Here is a 26,076-nt window from a genome sequence, read left to right as displayed (position 1 = left end):
TGAGGAGACGAGGAGCGGAAGAAGGAGAGCGAAGAGAGCGGAGAAGACAGGAGAGAAGTTTGTGGAGGCGTGCCAGGAGGCCAACAACCCGGTGAACCGCCGTGCCACACTCCCGAGGGAGGAGTGTGGCTTTCACAGGTATGGTGGCGTTTGGCAGGCTGGGTCGGGAGAAGGGGAGGAGGTCCTCTTGTTTGAGACTTGTAGATTTGTAAATAACCCTTCCATATCTTTCCCGCGCCATCCAACCCTCCCCTCCCCTCACACTCGTGCCTCACAATCCCAGAGCACTGTTTATATTTAGCACTGGTGTCCCCCATTCACCCCCGGTCTCCTCGTGGGCATCGTATATACTGATAGTGAAACTGACAGTCTCCCTCTGTTGGTTTTCTTTCCGGGGCTGAGCAACGCTGGGTACCAGAGGTCGCGGACCGGCAAAGAGGGCAAGAACATCCCGGCTGAGAAATCGAGCTGCTGCAATCACGGACCGGGCGGAGTTTGCGAGGAGGAGACTGACCTCCCGTAGCCGTAAAGCACTTCTAAAAATAAAACCTTCACTAACCAGACAAGGTCTCCAGTCTATCCCTAACCCCACGCTACAGTGAATAAAATAGATTTTTTAAATTTTTAAAGAGACTTTTCATATTTTACGTTTGTTGCAGAATGTCTTAAAAAATGGAGGCGGCCAAAAAGTTATCTGTGAAGGAAACACTAGTTACTTGCTTTCTTTCATGTTGATTAACCGTTTGTAGCATGGCTAAAACACACGGGCAAACATGTTGCATAGGCAAGACCTATTGGCTTTGCCAATGCTTGTTTAAGTTATCCTAGTTGGAGGTGCCAGAGACTGGTATATGTAGTAAATATTTATATGGAAGCATTGCGCTTGGTGGTCAACTGGGACAAATCTACTGTTGTTTAATCCATGGCTAACTTAGCGACTGCTTGACAATCAAAGGTGCATGATCAATCAAAGTTATAAATACTTAGGTGTAAAGACCTCAAGTAACCCCAATGTTTTTTTGGAAATTCCAACATAGTGCCCTGTTAAAAGGTTGCAGTGGGACTGCTGGGGAAAGAAAACTCTGCCTATTAATCTTTTGGGTGTAGTTGTTTTGTTTAAAATGATTGCCCTTCCAAGGTTTCTTGTCGTGCTGCAGATTTTTCCATGCAACTTTCTCACACATTTTTTTTACAATGTCCAGGACAGCACTGCTGCATCCTGTGGGGAAATAAGGAACAAGGTCATATGTGACATGAATATGCCATTAGTTTATGACATGGTATTTGGCACAGCAGACATATGCCCATACTGTTGGACAACCCAATTGAGAGTCGTCAATGGCAACAGATTATGCTGCCTTTCAGCTGGGACCTGCTCAACAACTTGGATTTTTTGGGGCTTCTATATGCTGTATATGGTGGGCAGGCATGTTGACATGGGAGACTCCACTAAGCCAGGGAAAATGGCTAGCACACTGCCTAGCTTTAATACCTGGAACCATAAAATAACTGAAAAAGTCATACATATGCCCTTTACTGAAGAAAACAAACTTGAACCCGCTGAACCCTGACAACTGGAGACCCATTACAAATGGATCTTTCCTGGGCAAATTGATAGAAAGAGCAGCATTTGCCCAGATGTCACAATTCATTGAAGACAATGCCATACTTTCAGACTTCCAAACAGGATTTCGTCCAGAAAGAGGCACAGAATCTGCCCCCCTTGCCATCTGGGATGACCTGAAGAACACAGCTGACCACAACTGGGTTGCTGCGCTACTCCTCTTGGACCTCTCGGCTGCCTTTGACACGGTTGACCATGACACTCTAATACAAATGTTAAATATTGGACAGATTGATTAGCATGAGCTGAAAGCCATTTTGTATTTCTGGCAGCCATTTTGTTTGCCATGTGCTCTGTCCTACCTTTCTGTTAACTGCTCTTGTAGTCTGCCTAGAGACAAACTATATTCAGCATCCTCCACTTTGCACATGCCCAGAAGGGCCTAGCTAGTAGAAAGCACCTGCTTCTCTAGTATAACTGTCAGGCTATTTTTGCTGCTGTATGGAGAAGTAACTCTCCTCCCACTTTGTTGAGCAAGTAGATCTTGTATGCCCATCTTAGTCATTTTGCATGCTTACACGAGCCAGGACTGCCCCTTGGTTTTATGCTGAGTATGTAACCCTCACATATAGAAGGCCTCAGTGTTCTGTACTCCATAGACTGCCTCATTCAGTTGCTAAGGCTTCTGTGTGACGTAGTCTCACTCATTCGAATTTAATAAAAATGATCTTTTATATTTCAGCTTCTGTGCCAATTTCTTCTTTGATGGTTCAAAAGGACTAAGTATTAGTGAGACCCCTAAGAGAAGGATTTTTGATTACTTCAGTTGGCGCTCCAACGTGGACCTCATCAGAGAAGTGGCTATCTGAGGGAGTGATCTTGTCAGGAGACAGAAATCTACTGAGGACAGGACAGGATTCTACTAAGGAGGTACTCTGTGCACGGAGATTCTAGGGATTCTCTGTCTCTGCAGCCCAGTATATTTCTGATCTTCCGGATTTTGATCCTCCACATGATGTCACCCCTGACTGGGAACCTTTTTGGTGTGAGTATTAAAAAAAAAAAAGACTGTTAGGTCATTCAGAACTTGGCAGTTAGAATTTGGACAACCATTTCACTGGTAAGAGCCATTTTACGGCACTTGCTGTAAGTATGACGCCTTGTATTTAGTAAGGTAGTTTCGAAACGCTTACTACGACATTTTTGATATGTATTGGCCAAATATAGAGTTAGTCCTATGAATATGAATATGTAAATGTATGTGAAGCAACACATATAGGCAGGTAATGAGGAGATTTTTCTCTACTCTTATGATATTTGAACGGCTCAACGTATGAAGAGTACTTTAAGGGCTACTTTGATTATAATACTGCATATTTTGCACTATTTTTGGCATGCCTTTTTCAAGCACACATTGAAGAATGTGTTACTTTTTGAAGGTACCATAGTGAGATGTGAATTAAATTAGCCGACTCCCTTGAGGGAATATCTAAATAGGTTTAGGTATAAAAACATATTTCTTCCTTGGTGATTCTGTCTCCCCAGGGAATTAAAATATGACAAAATACAAACAAGGATCCTTTTTCTGGGCAATTTTATGAATGGAGAAATGCAGAGCGATTTTTTTTTGGGTGTTCTGCAAGCCAAAGCTAGTGAATTGAGTGTATTTTGGCTTCTTGGAAATAAAACAGTCTGTTGGGCTCTTTTTTGCAGTCTTTGGGAATACTATTGAGAAGCGTTTCTTGTAAATATGACTTACAACTAGTATTTACAAATGGTTTGGTTTAAGTACAGTCTGTGGGCTGTCCTTTGTTTCTGTCCTAAGTGTTGATCTGTGGGTTAAATGTGTGTTTAAATGTCTATGTGGTTCGTGGTTTTACATTACAACTTCTATAAGTACATAGCGATTGCGCTATTTATGAAATAATGGCTATTAGGCGTGCTGTATTGTGTGTCCTGAGTGTTTGACCCCTTTCTGTATATGTCTGAAATGAGCTCAATGTGTGTTTGTGGTTTTTCTTGTTGTTTTCAGTCGGTTATGCAAAATGTCAGTTAATTAATATTAAGTAGAAATTAAATAAAAATCCAGAAATGAACCATATGATATGCTACAATAGCTTCACAATTCCAAGTTGACTAACCCCTCCCCCTCCTTCTCCCCCCATCCTTTTCTCCCTTCACCAATTGCATCCCCACTCATCCTTCTCCTGGAGCTTCCCGCCCCCTCCGTTTCTCCTCCCAGTGTCACAAATTACCCCTTCATTTCCCAGCCGACCTTTTGACCACATTAGCGGACTATCTTGGACCTCAGGGGTATATGATGCGGCCGTTACACCCGACCGTTGCCACACGGCGTTAGATATACACCGGACCACCAACGGGGGAGACATACACACTAACACACCAGCCATGGCGCTGACTGCAATTGACAATCGGGTTTTGCACCAAGATGAGATGACGGCGGACCTTCTTGCCCGCCCCGAAACAAACGAATGGCGTGTTAGTCTTATTTCCTGGCCCCGCAGCTGCCGCTGCAAAGATACATAACACCGTGGCACTAGACAGGAGACACGCGATACCAGATGGGTCCCCTCGGTGTCCGCGGCCCAGTGGCAACCTAAGGGATGGAGACCACAATACATCGTACGTTGCCAGACTATTGGGACTATGCAGATGCCATTACAGCTAGATAACATGTGATATGAACCTGATAATGTACAAAATGCGATGTACCACTGTATTTCGTGAACCGCCCCGAGAAAATAACACACACTGTTATGATGTGAGTCAACGAATGATGCACAGTTCATGTTTTCTTTCTTCTGTGAAAACAATAAAAGATATATATTTTTTTTAAAATGATATGCTACAATAGCTATATGTTGCTATTTAATTTATAAAGTAAGCAATTACGCACATGTACAAACTGTTATATGCTTAAATGATAAAATTAAAATTCACATTCCATAGGAATAAAAGGACTCAAAAACAAAATTGTGTTTTGTAATAAATAAACAATTATAAAGCATTTTCCTTAGATACATTGTATTAGATATTAACAGGCAAACACATCATCTGAATAAATTGGATTTTTCTGTACTGCACACGCATTTTAAAACTAGAAATGTCTCGGTTTTAAATAGACTGCCACCGTGCACACGTTTCAACACTGAGAAAAAGCTTTTACTGCCGCTAAGCAAACAGCTATCGTTTTTGTAGGCCACGAATAGACAGGAATGTTCACTCAACCAGGACTTTCTCAGTTAAACACAGGGCAAAATTTTGCCTTTCAGAATGCTGTTTTAAAAAAGGTTACAAAAATCAGGTTCATTATTTTAGATTTGAGGAAAAGGTTTAAGGTAGGGATTTCCATTCAAAAGTTTTTTATAAGCATATTCTTGGTTCTGTTGCTAAATAATAATTGTTCTTTTAAAAAAAAGTGGTGCAAAAATGTGTCATGTTTAAAGTTAGGCTTCTGTGCTTAGGCTTATGAATGAATGCATCTAAATATGATAGGCAAGAGATGCAGCTTGCTTTTCCTATGTGAAAATATCAAAATGATTGGTTTTATTAAAAGAAAAAGTATTAATTATGAAAATTTTATAAAAAGAAATACGTGTTTTTAAAATCATTTTTTTATATTTATAAAGCTTAATACTCATACTGTGACCTCCTAGCATTACAATTTAATTTAAGTTGTGTTGTACCGCATAATGAGGACATTTGCATATGGAATTTCACTTGGCGCAGGCGTCAAAACAAATTTTTCTAAGGATTTGCATGAGATATGTCTAATGTCCAATCTCTGCAATTTGTAGAGAACATTCTGAGGATGATTAATATGTAAATAAATAATAGGATATTCATTTTTAAGTACCCCAAATATCAAAGTCGAAATTGGGTAAAATAGACTATTTAAACAGCATTCTTGCCATTTACAGTAGCTTTAAAGTGCCTTAGGCTTCAGTAAATGCATACATTTAGGCATAATACAAATAGCTGACTTCTGGATTGTTAGACAAGTATATTGTACACTGCTTCTGCTCTTGAAAAATAATGTCCACGTAGTTGCCTTCATTCAACAAAATAAAATGTTGCATTAGTTTTAGACAGAAAATAAGATGAAGCTCTTTCTTAGAATGTTGTGGGCTACATGCCTAGGTAAAAACGATTAGCAAATTCAGATTTATTTTTCACAGGAATAATTGTGGCGCAAGGGACACAGAGTTTCTGTGAAACAGTTTAACTTTTGGACAGTCAAAATTAAGGTGGCTTAACATGCTTACATGTTTTAGTCATTGCAAAGTTGACAAGATGGTTACAGTTGATATTTTGTGTGTTATGTGAAGTGTCTCTCTGTGTTGTTTATTTTTTGCTTCTGCCCACAGATCATTCATGAATTGTTCTGGGTGGTTTTAAGGCTAACAAGATACATGAGTTGGTTTGACAAAAACGTCATAGTTGTGAGAGGAAAAAAGGTGAAATATGCGCTCTGAATGACTATAGGTCGGAAATTAGGGTAAGAGAAGATTAGAACGGACCGAGAATGCTACAGTAAGTGTAGGGAAGTAGTGGAAAAGCAGAGGTAATAGCAAATGCATCAGTGATGGTCCATTCCACGAGGTGGTGGAACGAGTGTTCCATATGTACCTGTGGGACCTAATCAACGTGCAGATTGCAAAAAGAAGGGGGCTGTCAGCAGTATGTTGAAACAAGATGCGTTTTTTATAACGTCTTTGAAAAGAAATGTTCGTGTGTTTTTCATGTTTGTGCATTTTGTCCTTGTATGAATTGCTCCTGCTGGTCCTGTGTGTCAGAAGCGACACAGTAAGTTGTATTTGACAGCTGATCACCATAAGGTGACCTGTTGTCAAAGGGGGGTGAGGAAAGTAAGGAAATGTAATATTAATTTTAAGCCTGACAAATTAAGCAAGCCAGAATATTGGGTTTTGTGCTGCAGGTTCACTGCATAAAATGTGTTATGCGTCACTGCTCATTTACATATGCTGTTGTAATTTGTTTATGCTTTCTGTGCTTGGTGTACAGCAAGTATACCTGATGGCTCGGTATGTGTGTTTTTCTGTTATGTATGTTTTTGTTTCTATGCTGTTTAATACTATTTTTTTTTTTTTCAAATCATTTTTATTGGGGAAATAAAAGGAAAATAATCAATACAGAAAATACAGAAATACAGAAACTACAAAAAGAAATGCAAGATGCAAGATGCATTGGCTGATAATGCTGTCGAGAGGATGATCATAAAAGGAATGAGAAACGTAGGGATGAATCCATATACCAGGTCGTATGAAAGCATAGTTGGTCCCCTGCGACAAAGTATGCACAATTTACATATGTAATGTTAGAAGGGCGTTCTTTAGTACAGCGTGTAAACCAGAAATTAAACATATAATACAATTACGAAATATCAATCTGAGGTACACAGTACAGGATTAGTGCCTATCCACTGACAGAATTAATAGTCATATGTGAACTTTGCCTTAGAGTGAAAACTATAGACATAGCCTTGCCATCGTATCATGTATGAGACATGTTACCATTGGTTATCTTAGTGGCCGTGATAGGCCTTACGGAGGATCGAATGAGAAGGAAGAGGCATCCAGGGATTTCCACAATCTTTTGTTTGAGGACCTCCAAGGTGAGGAATGCAAGGCAGGATTATCCGCTCCTCTAATGCAAGATACCCAATCCTTCCACATAGTGATGGATACCTCGGAGGCGTTCTTCCATTTGCAGAATACTACCTTACATGCCAGAGTTAGTAACAAGTCCAATAATTGACGATCATTGTCATTTTTTAATTTTGGGTCCAGGGCACCCCGGATAATATAAACAAAATCCCTTGGCGCCTTGATTCCAAAAGCATGATCTACGCAGTCAAATACTTTCCCCAGTAGCCTCCTAATGAGGTACAGTGGAATAGCATATGGGCTAGGTCTCCCGTGTGTGCATTACAATTCCAACAAATAGGGTTGTCTATCAGTTTTAGTTTAAATAGCCTGGGTGGTGTCCAATAGGCCCTGTTGAGTAGCATGTATTTGGTTTGGGACAATATAGGTGAGACGTTGTTTGTTAAAGCTGTTGCATGGATTTTGTCCCAATCGAAATTAATGCCGGTAGAGTTAGGTTCGACCTCCCATCTTGCTTCATTACGTTTTTGGTGTTTCCCGGGTAGAGGAAGGAGAGGTTTGTATACTTTAGACACCAAGTGGCCTCCTTTCCTAATGCATGCTAATCTTGTCCTGAGCCAAGGTTCTAGGGGTTTGAGTGATCTTGCGGACAGGAGTGTCTTCAATTTGAGGAAATCACAAAAATCTATTGGAGTGAGACTGTTTTTCTTGAATGGAAGAAAAAGGCATAGGGTGAGTTCCATCATATAGGTCGCACACCATATTAATACCGTTTTCTGACCAGTGCTCCCAATTTAATGGTTCTCCTTGAAGTTTAAGACAGGGATTATGCCATAGGGCCATTAAGGTGGTGTTTTTTACCTTGAGGCCAGAATCGTGAACCTGATCCAGTCGTAAGAGTGCACGCCTCGCATTTAATAAGATATGTTTGGAATTAGGAAGGTGTGCTAAGTCCATGGTGAGTAGCGCGGAGAGTGGAACGTAGCCAACGAGGGACTTCTCTATGTCTACCCATAATGGCACATAGAATGGGTCTTCAAGAATCCAGTGTGCACCTGGTTTACACAAAAACGCGGTCTGGTAATTTCTAAAGTTTGGAAGACCCAGGTCGCCCTTGTCTTTTGCTAGTTGCAGTTTTTTCATTGATACCCTGGGCTTCTTACCTTGCCAAAGAAATGTACCAAAGATTTTATCTATCTTGTGTAAAAAGTCTTCAGAGAGTGTCATTGGTAGCATGCTCGCTAAGTAATTTACCATCGGGGTCACCATCATTTTTAGAGTTCCAGCTCTCCCCCACCATGATAAAAACTTTGGAGACCAACCGTCGAGTAATTTGTTTATTTTATTTATTAGATGCTCTTCATTCATTCTTAGAGTGGAAATAAGATCCCTCTTGAAGTCCAACCCCAGGTATTTGAAGGGGCCTGGTTGCCAGGTTAGGCCTGAGTCACCCAGTACCTCTTTATTTCCTTGATTATTCAGCAGTTTAACTTCTGTTTTATCTTTATTTATTCTGTATCCCGAGACCTCCGAGAACTCCTTTATGGTATTCATAAGAGCTGGTATTGCATCTTCAGCATTTTCTGACAAGACTAGGACATCATCTGCGTACGCCGTGAGCTTTATCGTACAGTCATTGAATGGGATTCCAGCAATGTTTTTATTGTTGCGGATGCGATATAGGAATGGTTCTATTGCCAGAAGGAATAGTGAGGGGGAAAGGGGGCACCCCTGCGTAGTCCCTTGTTGTAGGTTAAAAGATTGGGAGAGCGATCCACCCGCTCTCACCTTGGCTGATGGGCATGAGTACAGAGACATTACCAATTTTGTGAATGATGGCCTAATTTGAATTTTTTTAGAACCGCCTCTAAGTATTTCCAATCTACCTTATCAAATGCTTTTTCAGCATCAAGTGTTATCGCTGAGGTTGGAGTGTTGAGAAGTTTCGCTTTCTCAAGGACGTGTGCTAGGGTTCTGGTGGTGTCGCTGGATAGCCTACACTTTAAAAATCCAGCTTGGGAATGGTGTATTAATTTTGGCAGGACTTTCTGTAAGCGGTTTTAGGATCGAGGCTAAAAGTTTACAGTCAATATTGATAAGCGATATAGGTCTGTAGTTCTTAGGTAGTTTCGTGTCCTTCCCTTCTTTCGGCAGTACAGCGATGATGGCCTCAGATAGTGTGCCTTTCACCTCACCCGTCTCATTAATCTCTTGATAGAGGTGGAGAAGTGGGGTTGATAATATGTTGGAGAAAGTCTTATAAAATCTGGCAGTGAACCCATCAGGCCCAGGTGCCTTCCCGCACTTAAGGGATTTAATGACCTCCTCTACTTCAGAGTGTGAGATAGGGCTGTTGAGTCCTTCTTGGTCTTTAGATGAAAGGAACGGTAGATCACAGTCTTTCAGGTAATCTTCAGTCTTGTTTTCCCTCACAGTCTCATTCTTGGCATATAGCTCCTCATACAATTCCTTGAATATCTCTGTAATTTTGACGGGGTCTGACTAAGTGGAACCAGATGTGTCAGAAATTGAACTGATAGTATTTTTTTGGATTTTGAATTTGAGGTAAGCAGCTAAGCTTTTCCCCGCTTTATTCGAGTCACAGATTTTAAATCGCTTCTTTCTGTTTAGCCACACCCCCGCCCTCTCGCTTATCAATTTGTTATATTCGTACTTTTTATTAGCTAATTTGTTCAACGTTACATTATTCCTATTCCTCAAGTGTTTGTACTCCAGGTCAGCAATTTCTTTCTCCAGTGCTTCTAAATCCACATTATAATGATTATTTATGGCAGATTTAGTTTTAATAATAACCCCCGCACAGTACTCTTAAGCGCTTCCCAGCGCGTCAGGTCTGTGGTATCGCCCCTCTTATTAACTTCCAGATAGTCCCTAATAGCTGCTTCAATAGCATCTTTATGCTGACTTTTTTCAAGTATATCATCCTTTAGGCGCCACAGGGACTGGCGTAAAGTCGGCTTTACATTAGAGATGGAGAGGGAGATACAAGAGTGATCTGACACGAGCCTTGGTTCAATAACAGTATCTTTAATTCTAGCAACGGCGTTCTGTGTAATAAATAAGTAGTTGATTCGGGAAAACTAATCATGTGGAGGCGAGTAAAAGGTGTACTCCCTTCCATCCGGGTTTTGCAACCTCCATGAGTCTACCAGATGGAACCTATTGCAGAGTTTAGTGAAAGCTTTATGTGATTTATTACTGCGGAAGGTGCACCTAGAATCTCTGTCAAGGATGGGGTCGGACGGAAGATTAAAGTCCCCCGCTAGGATATGTACAGCTGTGTCTGGAATAGTATCAAGTTGTTTCGGGAGTTCTGACCAGAATGCAAGATCACATGTATTAGGGGCATATACGTTTGTGATGTAAAATTCAGTGTCATCTTTAGACAGTTTTGTCGTGATCCATCTCCCTTTGGAGTCAGTCACTGAGGAGATTAAGTCTACATTGGATTTCTTGGCAATCATGGTTATAACACCGTTCTTTTTTGCTACAGCCTCCGATCCCATCTCTTCCCTGAAAAATTTGTTTCTGAGTGTGTGGAATTGTTTGGCTTCTATCTTGGACTCTTGTAGTAGCACAATATCCCCCTTCTGTCTACATAGATAATCTAATATTTTCTGTTGCTTGACAGGTTGGTTAAGCCCCTTCACATTAAGGGAAAGGATCCTCAGATTACCTATCTTTGTTACCCCCAAGGGTGAATCAATTACATCAGGTGACATATGGATGTGGGACAACATCCATGATCAGGATGACGATCGTGCGAATGGCCGAGTGGCGTTGTGTGTGCTGAAGGACTTGTGTATGCACCATGTATGTACTTACGCATAACATACTTAACAGCTTCAGTTGGACAATGCCCATAATGGGGACAAAGCGGACTGCAAAACATTCGGCTATATCTTCTGTGTGTTGGCAACCTGTATAACCTAGTAGTAACTTGTAGCTTATCATTTTAGACACAACTGTGCGCGTGTAGTTGAATGCCAAAGCAAGAGTAGCGTTAAAAACAATAGCACAAAGCAGGCAAAAGAAAAAAAAAAAAACCTCCCCCAACCTTGCCCCCGCACCCCTCCATCCCCTACCCCCCTTCACCCTCATCCCACCCCTCACCCTCCAAACTTATGCGTAGGGCATGGCGACTGGGAAAACAGCACCGTATCCTCCCCTATGGCGACATATTTGTCATTTTAAATGTTAGGAACTGTATTAACTTTAGCAATTGAAAAATATTGTAACTTTTAAACATCTACAGACATCTATAGACGTCTCAAACAAACTAGGCCCCTGCCTAGCTAGTGACTAGTGATGAAGCCTTGCATCCGTGCATAATGAGTGCTTCGGGTCCAGTTGGCTTACTAACCAGGAAACCTACTAGCATTAGTTTAACATGAAGGAATTTTCCTCAGGGATTCGAATAGCAGTAAGCTTGATAGGTGTACCTAAAGTCATCTCAAAGTACAAGGTACATTAACCATATAATACAAGTTATGCCCTGCCGATCCCATGTAGGAGCTGACATTAGGCTAAGATTAGGCCTTGGGTGAGTGGACCTTCAAACGACCGTCTCCAATATCCCCACTGCTGTTTAACCTATATCTGCAGCCTCTGATTGCCTCCCTGGCGAGTATGGGCTGCACAGTATATAACTACGCAGACGACACGCAGCTGCTGCTGAGTGTTGACAATACAAACACCGCCCAACTCCACACTCAGAATATCTTGAGACACACGGTCCAGTGGATGACAGGAAACCTCCTAAAAATCAATCCAGACAAGACTGAGGTCTTGGTTATTTCATCTACCACCTCACCATGGTGTGACCTCTACTGCCCGCAGAGTTAGGTCCAGCCCCAAAACCCAGTTTGAACGTGAAGAGCCTGGGGATCAAACTGGATTGTGACCTCTCTATGGTCGGCCAAATCTCTTCAGTGGTGGGCAGCTGTACTAATCATCCGACAGCTACGGAAATTAGTGCCTATCATTTCCCAATCTATGCTACGTTCCATCGTCGCAGCTACTGTGATTTCACGCATAGATTATGGAAATGCCCTCTACCTTGGCCTACCAAAAACCTTGATAAATAGGCTACAGGTGGTGATGAATGATGCCGCTCGTCTTATCTTCAGACAGCCAAGACACACTAAAGCATCCCCCCTGCTACAAAGCCTCCACTGGCTCCCTATTAAGGAGCGAGTGGAATTTAAAAATCTGTGCATCGCCCATAAAGCCATCTATGGCATGGCACCTGCTTACATCAAAGATCGCCTGGCAATGTATAGCCCAAAGAGAGCTCTTAGGTCCTCAGACTCTCAGCTATTAGTCTGCCCTCGGTACAAACTTGCCACCAAGGGCGGTAGAGCCTTTTCGGTGCTGGTTCCGCATTTATGGAACACACTACCTGAGCCACTACGAAAGGAAGGAAACCTCCTACGTTTCAGAAAGGGGCTGAAAACGCTGTTGTTCAGGAGAGCCCGGTGAGCCACGTAGGCTAGTGGATGCCCTCTGTACTGTCAAAGTTGTTGTTTACCATCGATTCCCGAGCGCTTAGAGGCCTGTAGGTGATTGAGCGCGCTACAAATCAAAAATAACAATAACAATAACAATGTATTTGACTATAGATTCACAAGGTATTAGTATATCGATGTACTCATATAACAATATATATATACCAAACTACAAATTAAGACCACACCAGCATTTTACCAGGACATTACTTTTAGCGGTTCGTGCATGGGTACTGTAAGGTCTTACCCCTACGATCTTACAGGCAGACTATGTTGTAGACTCAAGAGTATTAAACAGTGGAATTAGTTGAGTAGGATTTTGTGAAGTTCAACTGAGGTTAAGTAATAGTACAAGTAATAGTACAAGCAAAGGATATTCATTTATAGCCGGAGGCAGATGCCCCGCCATATCAGCCGGTGTTATGTCCATCGATAGATCACCGGGACCGTGGAGTAGACGTTTCAGCTTTTGAGGATCCGTGAATATGTGTGAGACCCCCTGTATGGTCACCCTGAACTTAGACGGACCTACAAAGCCATATTGGTGGCCCAGTGATCGCAATTGTGGACGCATTGCCAAGAAGGCCTTCCTCACATCTACAGTGTCTTTGCAGTAGTCTTGCAAAATGTATATCTTGTTTGCTTTCCACAGGACATGGTTATTTTGTCGTACGAAGGACAGAATCTGTTCCACATGTTGAAATCTCAGGGGTTTGCATATGATAGGTCCCAGACCTTTTTGGAATTTTGTTATCCTTCCTGGGACTCTATGTGCTCTATCGAATTCCAGTGGTTGGGCGTAGGTTAGATTAGTCGCCTGTTTGAACCAGGATTCCAAGAAAGCAATACACGAACCATGGGCCTCTTCCGAACCTTCCGGTATTCCAAAGATTCTAAGGTTTCCCCTCCGATTTCGGTCTTCCAACTCGGCTAATCTCTTTGTTATCGTCTCAGAGGATATAGTGAGACTTTTGAGAGCACCACAGGTTTTACTTTCTGTGTCCTCAAGGCGGCTCATTCTCGATTCAGTTTCGGTAATTCTAGAGTTAATGTCTTTTATATCCTTCCAAACGGCTACAATTTCTTCTTTTGGTGATTTTGCCAAGTCTCTTACTTCCTCCAGCCTATTCAAAATAATATCCATGGTATCGCTGACTTCCTTCTTGCTCTTCACAGGCGATATCGGATTAGGTGGTTCACCTTTCAGGCGTTTGAGGTTCTTAGACGTCTCCTTTTCACCCATGTTGGCTTTGTTCTAGAGGAGAAGTACTCGATCACGTGCTCACTCAGAAGCCTTATAGAGAATTTGTGTTCGCAAGATCTTGAATGGGACCTGGGGTTCACTATGCAAAGGATTACATCCATAGCAGGGCACTATCAATGGTTCTAGAGCCTTCAAGAGGGCACATAACAATGGGTTCAGAACTTTATGCCAAAAGCGCCACCAATAGCCTTCATTTATAAAAGAGCAGCATATTGCAGTATTAGTGTAGCTTAGTGTCGCAGGTGTCGGCCATTTTGAAAACAGGCAAGACCCAAGAGCAAATGATACTTAATATTTTCTTTGATGATGCCAGGCAGTACACTCAGTGTCTGTAGATCATACCAGAGTGCACAACATAAGAGAGGGCTAGAAGATTATCCAGGAAGTGCCTCCACGATATTCACTTGCAGATTGCACTATTGGTGTAGAACATTGTCACAGGCGTCGGCCATTTTAGGGTCAGGCGGGATCAAAATAGTAATGAAATGGTTCATATTATTGGCTCTGATGATGCCAGGCAGCTCAGCATATCATGGGCATCCGTGAAACATACACTGCACAATGCGCGCACTAAGAGCATGAGGACGCACACAGCGCGCAAACTTCCTTTTGCACGATCGGGCCGCATAACGGGCCATCGGCCGCCATTACAGGGACTGCTTTTGCGCGCGATACCTTGTCTGCGCGATCCCTCAGACCGGGATTACGGGACCCGTCAGGCTTCAAGCACGAGTCTTCGGCAACCCCGTTAATGATTGCGAGCGGCGGGCATCGGGAGCTGTAGGAGTCTTCCGTAGCCTTTCAAGACCGAAGATGACCGCCCGGACCCCCATATTATGTATAATTCCCTTTTGTATGACCAGACTGTTTTTCAACAATTTTCATTAGGCCCACTTCGATGTTTTCCAGTCTGACTGTCAGGGTAGTGATGGACTGGTTAACTGACTCAATACTATAGTAAGACAAGTTTTCCACCTCAATTGTAGATACCGTACGTTTATTTTTTTAACATGACAAATTTTAAATGCCTATTTTGATTTGTTTTTTTTACCCTTTTTGTTCCTGATGCTTTAATTTTCAGTGTGATCAGATGTGTTCTAATCATGGAAATACATCATCTCAAAGTACAAGGTACATTAACCATATAATACAAGTTATGCCCTGCCGATCCCATGTAGGAGCTGACATTAGGCTAAGATTAGGCCTTGGGTGAGTGGACCTTCAAACGACCGTCTCCAATATCCCCACTGCTGTTTAACCTATATCTGCAGCCTCTGATTGCCTCCCTGGCGAGTATGGGCTGCACAGTATATAACTACGCAGACGACACGCAGCTGCTGCTGAGTGTTGACAATACAAACACCGCCCAACTCCACACTCAGAATATCTTGAGACACACGGTCCAGTGGATGACAGGAAACCTCCTAAAAATCAATCCAGACAAGACTGAGGTCTTGGTTATTTCATCTACCACCTCTAGTTCTTGTCTTTTGTTTCCACATTTTGATCATTAGCCTGTGTATTGCATAGTGCAACTAATGCACAATTATTAAAGGGAGGTATCTACATGTCCCTGATAATCTGTATCATGTGATTTCCATTTGAGGTGTTCTAGATAAGGAATTTAGGAACACCTAGACTTAATCATTCAAAAAAAATGTTTACCCCATTAGACAATGCCACTATGTGTGAGGACACACATTGAGATAGAATTCTTGTCCCATGACTTCTGGCCACTCCTCGCAGATTGCAGGCCACCTGCTTGTAGTCCCATTGTTAAATACAATGAATTGTTTTTGCGCTAATTTGAAGGAAACTAACAACTGTGTCACATTTCCTACGTCACTAGGTTCTGCGGGATCTTCCAGAGTAAAAGGAAGAGTCATAATAACCTGCAGAACAAAAATAAAGCCGAGTCCTAATTCCCATCAGTGACAGCTACAGATGAAGGGCAGATGTCTTGGGCCTACAGTCCCAGCACCCAGAAAGTAGCAAGGCTGGACCGCGATCGCCAGCGCTTCATCAATGGCATTTCCAAAGCATCGTGCTTGCTCCATCAGACGGCGTTGGACATCAGACAAGAAGGAGGAGCTGGTTCCCTGTTTGCCACAGAACCAGAGTTTAAGTGCAAAAGAGCGAAAGAGAAGGATCCCTGTTGATGGCAGGGCTGGTTTGAGGCTTTAGTTTTCTACCTGTCATGTGCTGGTAACCTTTGACAGCATGCAGTCCCTTGAGCCCCTTGGCCTGAGTTTTGGCCACCCCTCTTTTCTTTGGTCCAACGGAAGGGCAGTCCACCGGAGAATCCAAGATTGGCAAAAGTACATACTTTGTGGTACCCATGATAAAAGGAAAGATAAAATGAAAGAGCAGCCCGAGCGTCCTCTGACACTGAATATTGAGTGTGGGAGCCTGAGAATGTAGACCCAGGTCTGCACAAGATGATCTGTGCCCACGACCAACAAAGAGCACAATATTTGTAGTGCCTGCCGCAGAGGAGAGACACTGGTGCACTGCATTGAGACATTCGAGTGAGCTGTGAGTGTTTGCCAGGAGGGCACTCCAACAGATACTGAGAAGCATTATTTTCTCGGAAGGCCTGAATCAAGAGGCCCAACGCGTAAGAAAACAATGGAAGCAGATTTGATGGACGATAGAAGCCTACCAAAGAGGCTTGGAACGGACTTTGACATAGTTGCACGAGTGTTTCCAGTGCCACTGTATAAAGTGGGTGTTGAATATGTTCCCATTTGACTGAATTGCCATGGAAGAGGAATAGCCTCTAGTGGCTCCACCCCTAGCATCCAAAATGGTCCACCATAAGTAAATTTGTGTACCTGTTCTTACTGTTCTGCTGGCATCGTTTTAAAGTAGTGTTCTGTCTGTACTCTGATAAAGGGTATTCCCATTTCACCTGAGAGCATTGATAAGGATCACCACTGTCTCACCTGAGTTTATAATAGTCACTGAAATGCATAGGAGCCCTGAAGGTGATTACTAGATGATTTTAGGATTTGCTTTTGCTTAGGAATAGAAAAATGATAAATCTTTTTGTAATAGTGGTCATTACTTTCTCCTGCTATCTGTTAATGTTAATTATGACCCTATGCGTTATTCTCTTTGTATTCCTGCTTATAGCTCAGGAAAAGGCCCACCTAGCAATGAATTAGGGAATTGATAAATTTATGAAAAATTAATGTGCAAATATTTTCTATGTTCCTACTGGATCATAGGAATGTCTTTAGCTCATGCTAAAAGGACCATCTGTTAAATATTGGACAGATTTGTTAGCATGAGCTGAAAGCCATTTTGTATTTCTGGCAGCCATGTGCTCTGTCCTTCCTTTCTGTTAACTGCTCTTGTAGTCTGCCTAGAGACAAACTATATTCAGCATCCTCCACTTCACACATACCCAGAAGGGCCTAGCCAGTAGAATGCACCTGCTTCTCTAGTATAACTGTCAGGCTATTTTTGCTGCTGTATGGAGAAGTAACTCTCCTCCCACTTTGTTGAGCAAGTAGATCTTGTATGTTCATCTTGTCATTTTGCATGCTTACATGAGCCAGGACTGCCCCTTGGTTTTATGATGAGTATGTAACCCTCACATATATAAGGCCTCAGTGTTCTGTACTCCTTAGACTGCCTCATTCAGTTGCTAAGGCTTCTTCGTGACGTAGTCTCACTCATTTGAGTTTAATAAAAATGATCTTTTATATTTCAGCTTCTGTGCCAATTTCTTCTTTGATGGTTCAAAAGGACTAAGTATTAGTGAGACCCCTAAGAGAAGGATTTTTGATTACTTCACAAAGACTCTACGAAGACGGCATAGAGGGGACTTCTTTAGACTGGATCAGGTCCTACCTATGAAACATAACTAATATCATCCATACCCCACCTTTCTTGTCCAAACCGTACTCCACAAAACCTGGGGTCCCTCAAGGCTCTATCATCTCGCCCATGCTTTTCAACATCAATATGAAGTCATTACCGGTACTGATCAATCAATTTCACCTCATGTGCTATAACTATGCAGATGACACACAAATACTCCTTCAACTGAATGCCCCAAAGACATTGGAAACACGCCAATTTTCAGTTGTCAGAGAGCCGTGGATCACCATCTCAAATTGAATGCTTCCAAAATGGTAATACTCACATGTGACGATTGTAAACATTATGACCCGCTTGCCGCCTGGCCTGATGAACTGGGATCACTGCCTGAAGTATTGAAGGAAGTAAGAAACCTCAGAATGGCCATGGACTCCAAGCTATTGATGAATACCCAAGTGGACAAACTAGCAAGATCACGCTTTGTTACTATAAAAACTCTTCAACGAATCTTCCCCCATTTAAACATTTCCACACGAGGTCCAAGCTACCATCTCCCTTGTTCTGTCCAAACTTGATTACACCAATAGCCTCTACCACGGATCACCTTTAACAACTATGAAAAGACTACAAAAGATTCAGAACTCGGGTGCCAGACTACTCTTGCATCTCAAACATCGAGACCACATCTGCCTTTAAAGCCCTGCATTGGTTGCCAGAAGATCCACGTTCAAGCTGCTTTGTATCACCCAAGAAGCGGTAAATGGAATGGGACCACTCTTCATCAGGAACAAAATCAGCAAACACATTCATCATAGGAACCTTCACTCTAGCGGGGCACCTCACCTTAAAATCCCAAGATACAAGAAAAAAACATGGGTGGCACATCCTTTTCTGTTCAAGCAGCCAAAATATGAAACTCTACCCCCAACATAAGATCCACCGACAACCACCTTATCATCAGAAAACTACTCAAGAATTTGCTAATCCCCACATAAGCACCATACACAAGCAGAAATATACAGCATATCCCTCTGTATATAAGCATTTATTTGAACTATAGATATGTACCTATATATGTGTATTGCTTTGTATAAACATGTAAAATAATTATGCTTTTTTTACTACAATACTTGAAAACCAGAGTTTATCGAATGCATCTTTAATCTACTTATACTTACTTCCTTTATGCATCTATATACCTTCCATGTACTTGGATCTATATATTTATTAATTTACTCCCCCAAAAAAAAGCATATTCAATGCACTATTTTTATTTTATTTATTTATTTCTTTATTTCAAAGGTTTTATATAGCGCTGCTGGACCCAAGAGTATCAGAGCGCTTTACATGGAGGTGAGAATCAACGAATGTTTGAGTGAGAAATAGAGGAACAAAAAGCAAAATATACGTAATGGAATCAAATATACATAATAAAGCAAAATACATAATGAAAGTGTAATCTGTAGAGCTTGCGTTATTTACCCCAGTATCTGTTGAGAAGAAGTACTTTGAGTTCTTTTTTGAAGAGAGAGTAAGAGGGGTTGCAGCGAAGATCTTTGGGGAGAGAGTTCCAAATTGTAGGAGCGTTGCCAGAGAAAGCACGGGATTGGGTCTTTTGACATTTGAGTCTAGGCGGGATAAGGACAAGGGAGTTTGTGCTTCTCAGGGACCTGGAGCATCCTGCTTTGTGTAGTTTGTTTGAAAGGTAAGAAGGTGTGTTTTGGTGGAGAGCCTTGTGTGTGATGCAAGCGATCTTATAGGTGGATCTTCCTTCTATTGGGAGCCAATTGAGGATCTTGAGAGTGGGGGAGATGTGATCAATTTTTTTACAGTCGGAGATGAGTCTTGCAGCTAGATTAAGGACAGATTTGATCGGAGCAAGGTGGATTTTAGGTGTGCCGGCCAGAGTAGTGTTACCATAGTCGATCCTAGAAAGGACCAGCGATTGCACAACAAGCTTGAAGTCGGCTGCTGGTATAAATGGTTTAATTTTCTTGAGTTGTAGAAGGGTGAAAAGGGCACTTTTTGCTGCATTTTTAATGTGGGGTATGAGATTGAGGTTCTGGTCAATACTGATGCCTAAGGATTTAACGGAATTAGAAGTGGAGAGTGAACAGTTAAGAGCTTTGATGTCATTGATTCAGAGTTGGATGGGAAGGGAATTGTTTTTGGGGGAGAACAGTATGATTTCAGTTTTTTTCGGGTTAAGTTTGAGATGGTTCTGATGGAACCAGGTTTGAACTTTAGTCAAGGTGTCATTGAGGTGAAGTATGTCTTTGTGGGATTTGATCTTGTAGTATAGTTGGGTGTCATCGGCATAGAGGTGGTAACTGATATTGGCTTGTTTGAGGATGAGAGTGAGTGGTTCCATGAACAGATTGAATAGGGTTGGGGAGAGGATGGATCCTTGAGGGACGCCGAGTGAGACGGTTTGGGGTTTAGAGAGGAAGTGGTTGAGCTTGATTTGTTGTGATCTGTTATGAAGGAATGAGGAGAACCATTTTAAAACATTACCTTCAAGGCCAAATCGAGCTTTAAGAATGTTGAGAAGGGTGCGGTGGTGTACAGTATCAAAAGCAGAAGAGAGGTAAAGGAGGATTAGTATTGAGGATTCCCCCCTATCTAGTGAGCGATGGATGTTGTCAGTAATGTTTAGCATAGCAGTTTCGGTACTACATCCTTTTTTGAAGCCAGATTGGAAAACATCAAGTAGATTGTAGGTGATGATGTGTTTATATAATTGTAGTAGGACACATTTCTCTAGGGCTTTAGAGAGGAATGGAAGGTTAGAGATAGGACGAAGGTTGCTGAGGTCATTAGGGTCAGTCGTGGGATTTTTTTAGAATAGGTGTGATTTGACCAAGTTGAAGAGAGGCGGGAACGCAGCCAGTGGAAAGAGAGGAGTTGATGATTTTGGTCCATATAGGTGCGATGATAGAATTAAGTTCTTGAACCAGGTGTGCGGGAAGAGGATCTTTGGAGTGGGAGGAAGGTTTGAGTTTGGTAATGACATTAGTGATCGTAGATTCAGATACTGGACTAAAGTCACTCCACGAGGCACTGTTTTTAGCCGGGGTGATGAGTTCCAGAACGGGGTCAGGTTGGGAGAGAGCCGGGAGGGCTTCAGAGGGATTGAGAGGAGTTGATATAGAGAACAAAGGTGAGTTAGAGGAGGTGGAGAGGGTGTGTTGGGTGGGGGGAAGTTGGAGCGAGAGCGGGAGGGAGGAGAAGGATAGTTCGATCAAGTTGATTTTGTTAGTAAAGAAGCTAGCGATTTCTTCACATCTGTCGGTAGAGGCTAAAATTTTGGGAGGGCCAGTGGAAGTTTGTTTTTTTACAATGTTAAAGAGTTCTCTCGGGCGGTTTCTCGCCTGATCAAGCTGAGTCCAGAGAAAGGAGGCTTTTTCATTGAAGATATGTTTTTTGTATTGGGCTCTAGCGGCTCTGAGTAGAGCCAGATTTTCAATGGTCCGATGCTTCCTCCAGACCCTTTCAGAATGTCTAAGGGATCGTCTTTGATTATTTAGATCGGTATTGAACCAAGACTTAGGAGGGATATTTTTTTGTTGTTTGAATTTGATTGGAGCAATTTGGTTGAGGGCTTCACAAATAGAGTTATTATAGTGGTTAGTTAGATCGTTGGTGCTATCAGAGAGTGGAGGAAGAAGTAAGTGGTTCTTAATTGTCGATTTCAATTGTCCAGGGGGAATGAGGTGAAGGTTGCGTGTGGGTTTTTTAGGTAAAGTGATGATGGGGGTGCTGCGAGGAACGGATCTATTCATGGTAAAAAGGATTAGGTAGTGGTCAGACCAGTCAACCGGAAGTATGTTAGATAGGGAGGCCAGATCACCGCTGGTCATGATAGCATCAAGGGTGGCACCTTTGTTATGGGTAGGAGGAGAATGGCAGATTTGGGTCATATTGGTGACATCCATGGTGTCATTGAATATGATGACCGCAGGGTCATCCTTTTTGTTCCAATGGATGTTGTAGTCACCGAGGAAGAGATTGTTAGGGTGTGAGAGTGACGCTTGGATAATAAGATCAGTCATCTCTTCCGTAAAGGGGATGTTATTACCCGGCGGATGGTAGATCGAGTGCAGCCGGATGGAGGGGGAGTCAGGTATCGTGAGATCGGCGCAGAGGTATTCAAAGGATGAAGGATCTTGAAGGGGGACAAGTGAGATGTTAAGTTCAGTTTTAATAATTAAGGCGAGTCCACCTCCTGTTTGTTCAGTTCTATCTTTCCTAATGACCGAATAGCCAGGGGGAATAAGTAAGTCAAGGATGGGCTTAGAGTGGGCGGTGAGCCAGGTTTCAGTTAAGAATGCGATGTCAATGTCTTCGTTGAGAATGGTTTCAGCAATCTCAGTGGCATGGCATGAGGCGGAGCGGCAGTTGATCAGCATGCAACTTAGGGGAGTGGGGTCGGGTGATTGTGAGGGAGGACAGGGGGGGATAGGTCTAAGTTGTTGGGGAGGTCTCGGGGAGGTCGAAGGAGGGGGGAGTCTGCTAGTTCCTAAGAGGACTGGGATATTAGATTGATGAATCAGGGGAGAGGTGGGCTAGGGTGGGGAGGGCGAGATGGGAGCGTTAGTAGATAAGTTACTTTTTAAGGATGGTGGGTGAGTACCAGGATGCTGCGGTGAGGGCCTTTTGTCCAAGTCGGGCGGGATAATTTGGGAAGGATGGGTGTGAATGGGACTGGTTGTGTCAATATTGGAGTGGGGAGGCGTGTTGCTGTAGGTAAACGTGTTAACAGGACAGAAAGTGGAAGGGTTGAAGAGAGTGTCATTGTGTGAGGAGATGGTTTTGGTAAGGAGGGAGATCTCGTTTCTGAGGGAGGAGAGTTCTAAGACTAGGGATGTGAGGACCAGTTCAATATTGGGGGATGCCAATGTGTGGTTAGATATGAGAGGTGGGTCTGTATTTATTGGGAGGATGACAGTGTTGGGGTTGGGTGGTGGAGGGGGACGATGAGGAGGATGGGGAAAACCTGGAGGGGGGAGGGGGGATATCATTATTGTGGGGCAGAAGTGGACACGAGGAGAATGTGGAAAACTTGTACTCTTCAGGCTGACAGTTAGAAGAAGGTGGCATCGGGGAAGTAGGAAGAGGTGGACCTGTTGGATTGAGGGTAGTCGGAGATAGTCGGGAAGTGAGAGGAGGTTGTTGTGGAGGGTAAAAGGTGGCAGCTAAGGGGGTGCGGGGATGTGAGCCAAAGGGAGGGAAGGTATGAGAGTCGTAGGGAGGGAGGAGTGAAGGAGAGGGAGTGTGTAAGGAGGGGGGTAGAATCGGGGGGTACATGGTAGTGGGAGAGTTGAGGAGAGAGTTAAGGGGGGAGGTGCATGGGAGGGGGGTAATTAATGGAGCGTGGGGGAACCAGGAGGTAAGGGGCAGAGGGAGAGTTGGTAAGGCAGTCGAGGGGTGGGAGGAGTGTGGGAGAGAGCTTGTAGTTAGAAGCGGGGGGCCAGAGGGTGAGTGGGGGATGTAGGAGGTGTCATAGAAGGAGTGAGTGGTGAGGTGTATGGGGGAGGGATGTGGGAAGAGGGGGGTAAGAGGAGAGACATGTGAGATAGAGCTTAGAGCATTAGGTATTGATAGGGGAGCAAGGGGAGGTGTGTGGGTAGCCAGGGGATTAGAGGGGGTGAAGGACTTAAGGAGGGGGGAGGGAGAGTCGGAGGTAGAGAAGGGGGGGTGGGGCATGAACACTAGAGGATTGTGAGATAAGGGAGTCATAGCAGGTTATAATGTTGAGAGCGAGAGAGGTAAGTAGAGATTGAGAATAGTACTTTCCATGTACTTATGGATCTATATATTCATGACTTTCTTCTAGTTCAGCATATTCAATGCACTATCCTATTTCTCACCCTATAGCTCTATTAATGTATCCTCTACATCAACTCTCTCATTCATCTCAAACCCCATACCACTACTATAATCCCCAAGATAGCCCTTTCTAGATTCTCCCCTACTCTGCCCTTCCTTGCACCATCTGACACCTTTTTTTACTATAATGATACCCAAAAACAAGCCTTTCTAAACTCTTCCCTCGAACTCAAACCCTTCCCCTCCCCCTCCCTTTTTACTCATCCGAAGCCTCTCACTACTGCTACGACCTCGAATAACAAAAGTCTAAATCCTTTACTCTTCAATCCCTTGACTATCCTTCTCAAATTTCATATTTCAATATACTAATTCATCACTAATCCTTTATGGGTTCCAGAGTAGCGTGCTACTCGCTGAAAAAAAGCATTTCAACACCTCATTAGGGGTAGCAAAAACTATATACAAATGCAAACGTTTTTTCCTCTTCCATCCATCTGCTAACCTTCTCAATCCAAATAACTGACTAATGTCCACCACTCAAATTACTTTCATATTTCACTATACTAATTCACCACTAATCCTTATGGGTTCCGGAGTACATAGACATACCGCACCCTGGTAGTAAATGCCATAGATAAATTCACTGAGCTGTGACTGCATTGGGAGCAGAACGTAGAGCGGCAGGAAAAATATGACTAGAGGAGAAAATGGCTCATCAAGATCGTGCCTTAGCAAACACCTGAGTTTAACACAATTTAAACATTTAAATAAAACCTGGAAGTTTTGGCAGCCAGTTTGTGACTCGGTAGAGTTACAAGTAAAAACATTTTAAAAAAAGAAAAGGGGGAAAGGTAAGAACACCCTGACCCCCTAGGTCTATTGGGGGAGGGGGCGGGGGAAGGGGAGCAAAAAAAGCATTTAAAAAAAATTGTCTGGAGTTGCACTAGGTCAGTGATTCCAGACAAAATATATTTTTAAAAATGAAGCGCGTCTACCTTGCTTCATTAAATAAAGCCCTCTGGGTGGTTCAGCTCCTGGGTCAGTTTATGTAGTATTGCAGTGGGTGCCTAAGCGACAAACCCCTGTGCCACACTACCGGCCAGGCCTGTTGGACGGGGTTTCCGGGGCCAATATCAACCTAGGAGGTGGGCAATGAGGCCCCTCCCTTCCATTTTTAAAAAAAATATATATAAGGGGCAGGCTCCAGAGGATGGGGTCCCCAGGGCTGAAAATTGCCCCGGAGGGGCAGCACGCTCTGCCCTCAGTACTTAAAATATATATCTTTTTTTCAAGTGGCCAGGCCCCGGGGGATGGAGTCCCCGGGGCCAACAGTGGCCCAGGAGGGGGGCAAATGGCCATGGAAGGGGGGCCATGCAGCCCCACTCCATTCAAAAATATATTTGCCGGCGGCCATGCCCCCTTCACCCTCACTCAGCAAATGTGCCTCCAGGCACAGTGGTGGTTGGGGGACGAAGTCCCTTATGATGTTTATGGTCCACGGGGTCCAGGAACCCCTTCTGTTATCTCCAGTAGCTCCCAGATAGCAGGATACAGAGAGAATTTCGAGGTCAAGAGCCCTTTCTCCACCACTCTGCAAATGTGTATCCTGGCACGCTGCTGGTTGGGGAATGAATTTCACTGTACTATGGAGGGCCTCAGGACTAAGTGGACTTTTTCCCCAACCAGAAGTGCATAAGGAAGTGCGTTTGCACAGTGGTGGAGAAAGACGTGCACGGACTCGTACGACCTCTCAGCAATCCAGCTGTGTGAGTCTTATCGGAGGTAACAGGAAGGCTAGTTGGCCCTCAAGGACCCTCAGTAGCCAAGGGGACTTCATCCCCCTGCTAGTAGTGCGCTAGGAAGCGAGTTTCCGGAGTGGTGGAGAAAGGGTGCATGGCCTCTGATAACCTTCCAGCAATCCTGCTGTGTGGAACTTACTGCAGATAACAGGAGGGTTAGGTGGGCCCCAATGACCTCCTGGAGTGCCACAAATGCATGAATGACCTTAGCCTGTGGGGTAGGCTACACCTGAATTTGTCTCTCTCATGAGCTGAATAATTAATCATATGATTGTGGATGTGTCCTATCTCGCAGTATCAAGACTTTAATAAAAAGAGACTATGGAACTGCACTGTGACCTTAATGTATGTATAACAGAAATAAGCTGAGTTCGCATAAAGCATTAACATGTATAAGCCCTCTTGTTGTTCCTATATTCTCTGGGCAATTGTTGAGCCCTGCTTGCATGCATTTCCTGAAAAATGGAGGAAAAAAAACACACAGGAGTGGAACAAAGACATTTGCAAGGGAAGAGATAAAACACAGGGAAGGGAATTGCACTTGGCTACTGTTGGTGCGTAGTCATCGGTCACACCTGGGCACTGCTGATAAAAGGAGTCGAAACAAAGGTTTAAA

At 43.2% G+C, this 26,076-nt stretch overlaps 1 protein-coding gene across 2 annotated transcripts in view; it reads right to left on the bottom strand.

Moving 5' to 3' along the window:
* The window catches only part of LOC147697852 (von Willebrand factor A domain-containing protein 5A-like), a 522,842-nt gene that overhangs the window by 379,263 nt on the left and 117,503 nt on the right, over positions 1-26,076 (bottom strand). The window lies entirely within an intron of this gene.

This window comes from Lissotriton vulgaris, chromosome 8 (genome assembly GCF_964263255.1).
Source record: "Lissotriton vulgaris chromosome 8, aLisVul1.2, whole genome shotgun sequence".
Lineage (NCBI taxonomy): Eukaryota > Metazoa > Chordata > Amphibia > Caudata > Salamandridae > Lissotriton > Lissotriton vulgaris.
This window is presented reverse-complemented; position numbering and strand designations above follow the sequence as displayed.